Genomic DNA, 3,908 nt, shown 5'->3' with positions numbered 1-3,908 from the left:
TATCATAGCAACTAGACCATGCGAGAAGCGAGCTGTCCATGATAGCCTATGAAGACCTCCTTGCACGTCTTTTCACTTGCATAAGAACATTACTTGACGATGGTATCGATGCTGCGCAAGACGCAGTGCAATGACGGACATACTCTTCTAAATTGCGGTTTCAAAAACGACTTCTTGGAAACAACTACAAACCAGTATGACATGTTCAGCCAATTTCATGCCAGATTACCGTCTGCGTTAACGTTATAATTCACGTGTGCGGCTGTCCACTGCCTGCGGCACGTGCTCTTTCAGTCAGAGAGATGGAACAGATGCGTCATTTTCGAATGCTGTTGTTAAGATGGCAGACGTCATCAAATCTCTCTTCTTCGATCTTACTGGAAAAAATACGAAAGATCCCAATCGCTCAAGACAATGTGCCCCTATAAGCAACATGTTGACCTACGTAATTTTAGGCCATTGACCTTTCCTGACGCTGAAACAGGCCGTGGAAGATAGCTACGCAGTCACCGTTCCGAATAAATTCACTAGAAAAAGCACTAAAAACTGCCTCATAAACCAAGCTCTTAAATAATGCAGGTTAGCTTTGACCATGAGTCCGACTTTATTTTTATTCCTAGGTCAATGGAATTTGTGTCATAACTTCGGTTGGTATTTTGCCCAAGAAATTATTTCAGATGAGTGTGGCTTCCTCCACATTCCGTTGTAACGTCACCTATATACCATTACCCTCGAAATGCCCTTCGCTGACGGCCTCAGCCTAACGTTGACCTACCATAGGGCAGAGAGCTTGTGAGATACACATAATCTTTGCGTCAAAAGATCTGCTTTTCCATTCTCTACAATGGTACAACATTTTGCGCGGCTACGCCGCACCGTTCGGAAATTATTTTGGAAAACCTTCGGGTGGAGTCAAATTAACCCACACCTGAACGCGTACTAAGGCATAAAAACATGGGAAGTTTACTTGCCATGTGCATTTTCTCAGGTGTGTAAGGCCAAATGTTGCGTTGCCTCCGACACTGCTGTCTCAAGTTGCACGTTGGTTGCACATTAGGGTGTGTCATCGAGAGGATGAATCTCTGGGAATCTAATGAGACAAAGCTTTTCCTTGGCACACCGGATTTATGACAAACTTTCAGGACCTTCGTACCGCATCACTGTTGATATTTGTGACGCAAGAGTAGTTTTCCTGATACACCATGAACGCCGTGTTGGATTCTAGCGCCACCTATTGTACGCACTGGTATCATCCTCCAACAAACCTCAAACTTCCCACTTTCCACACTACTGGCTCCTGGTTGATTAGGTATGAAATGTATATCATGAGAGCGCCAGCAAAACATCGCGAAACAGCTTTTAAGCTGACTTTTTATTCAAGAACATTACATTTTGGTAAAACCCAAAGCTGTGCAGTTATGAGAATGCTCCAGTAGATCGGGGTAGGTCTTACGTTTGCGATTGTTAATGCATCATAGTGATATTTAGTTGCAATTTATATGCTTGTCGTGTGGGCGCTATGGGTCTATTAGTTTGTTTTTTTCCGGTACTAAAAAAAATCCCTCGATCAGTTACTTGCATAAGCATGCCCAAGGCTACACGGTCGCGTACAAAATATTGTTTGTGATAGGTCACCCGGCTCCACTGTCCCACCACCAACCACCAACTACAGAAAGGCATTGAGCTACATCAGGTTGCTGAGCGAATCGAGGAAGAATCTCACTAATACTATCCTCAAGACCGCGCCGGGAGAAATCAGGGAATTGTGGTCCGACGTAGCGATTCTTCTTCATGGTCTAAAATGCGTGAAAAAATTGATCGAGAAGGATTGATATCATCTCAGCAGAGCTATCAGCAAGAATTCAAAGAAAGAAAGAGAGTAACACAGCAACGCCGTCACCGCGAAATTCAAGAACTTTATCGATGTCGCGAAGTGCAAGTGCAAGCCTCAGCGCAGTTTTCCATGCCCCATTGTCTGCACAGTGTATCAAGAGGAGGTTGCCCCGAGCGACCAGTGCAAGCACCGGAAGCTTACCATGGGGTTACATGACTGGGATACGACTGTGACTTGGGAGGTTTGCGAGGTGCGGAGGATGGCCAGACAACTCTAGGGGCGTCATAGCTCGGCTGCCAGTGAGGCTGTGTCTGCTGCTGAGCCTGAGTCGCCTTCCCCGCCGACTGCTGAGCCCGCGCCGCCTGCTGAGCCAGCGCTGGCTGCTGGTGCTGAATTCAAGCCTGCTTCGGAAACAAGTGGCCTCAGCGCTGGCAACTTAGCCGAGAGCGCGGATTCCTACACGGTTTCGTACATGCCAGAAGGTGACGACGACGCCGATTGTTCGTTCGTGTTGAAACCGCTGTCACTGCAGATTGTAACGTTAACGATCTGGCGAACACCGCTTTGGCGGTTGACAGCTACGGTAGCTCTAACTGGGCCGCTGCTGCTATCATCAATCCCTTCCAACAGGACAGCAGAGACGGCCTGGCTATTTACAAACAAATATCATAGATCCCAGGAAGATATGCTGCGCAAGAGACCTAGCGAGAAAGGAGACGGCTCGTCAAAATGCTGAAGCAATCCACGAGTCAGGTTTGCCCATCCTCTTCTCCGACGGCCGCGAAGGCAGGAGCTACATTAATCACACGTAGCCAAGCGAATCCCGTCGAAAAATAAGTGGTTGTCACTGCTGGGCCAGGCAACCGCTATGTGACTCATTTTAGTCCGAGTTCGGCCGCGCCCCGCACTTGCTTAGCGATCTGCACTCCATGAGCCCGCAATGCGACGGTCACATCAACGTGCGCGGCTGTGATGACACGCAGAGACGATAGGCGACGTGTTCCGGCTGTTTGAGCTGGCCGCCAAGCCACCCGTATAGGCGTTCGGAGGTGACCATAAAGCCGGTTATGGCGACGCCGTTATACTTCCAGACGTCGCCACCAGAGGAGCGCGTGTACGGATGACGGTCCTCGGACCGTCCGCCGCCGGGACGCGCGGTGAGAAGGTAAGCCTCGTCCGAGGAGTGGTCAGACATGCAGACTGTCCGAGGAGGACGCCGCTGCTGCCGAGACGGGCGGTGAGAGGATAAGCCTTGTCCGAGGAGCGGTCAGACATTCTGACTGTCCTAAGAGGATGCCGCCGCTGCCGAGACGGGCGGTGAGAGGATAAGCTTCGTCCGAGGAGCGGTCAGACATGCTGACAGTCCTAGGAGGATGGTCCGAGTGATGCGCAGATAAGGCCGGAGAGGCCGATGCGACTGCAGCTGGGAGAGTAGTTGGAGCCGGGAGGGCATCGGAGCATCTGGCTGCCGCTGCTGGGGGCGGTCCAGCGCTACCACACGCGAACTGCGACGCGGCCTTACTGGTGATGCGGTACTGGAGTTCGGGCATACTGCTGATGGGGTGCAGCTTCAGTCTGCTAGCGTGTGGACCATAGCCTCAAGCAGACCGCAGAGCAGCTTCCGTGAACGTCTTCTGCTGCAGCTTGGTGACCGCATGGGTCTGCTGCAACTTGGTGGTCGCGGGTCTGCTGCAACTTGGTTATCGCGCGGGTTCGCATGCGACTTGGTAGCCGCGCAGGTTTGCTGCGACTTGGTGAATGCGCGGATTTGCTGCAAGTTGGTTGTCGCGCGGGTCCGCTGAAACTTAGCCGTTACGCGGACCTGCCGCTGCGAGGTCTCGTAGTCAGGCTAAAAAATCAGTGTCTTAAACTTTTAAGAGGACAGATCTGTGAACTGCACTGAATGCCATCTTGAAAATGACTATCTCAATTCAGAACTCCGTACAAACAAGAAACACTATCTTTGAGCAACGCTGTTCATGATCACTTCACTACCATCGTAAATAACCAATAGCGCAACAAGCATAATGCGAATAGCAGGTTTTGCCAAACTAGACTACGGCTGCATGAAAAT

Source organism: Pollicipes pollicipes, unplaced genomic scaffold (assembly GCF_011947565.3).
Source record: "Pollicipes pollicipes isolate AB1234 unplaced genomic scaffold, Ppol_2.1 Scaffold_5282;HRSCAF=6240_pilon_pilon_pilon, whole genome shotgun sequence".
NCBI classification, from domain to species: Eukaryota; Metazoa; Arthropoda; class Thecostraca; order Pollicipedomorpha; family Pollicipedidae; genus Pollicipes; species Pollicipes pollicipes.
Note: the sequence above shows the minus strand (reverse complement) of the source record.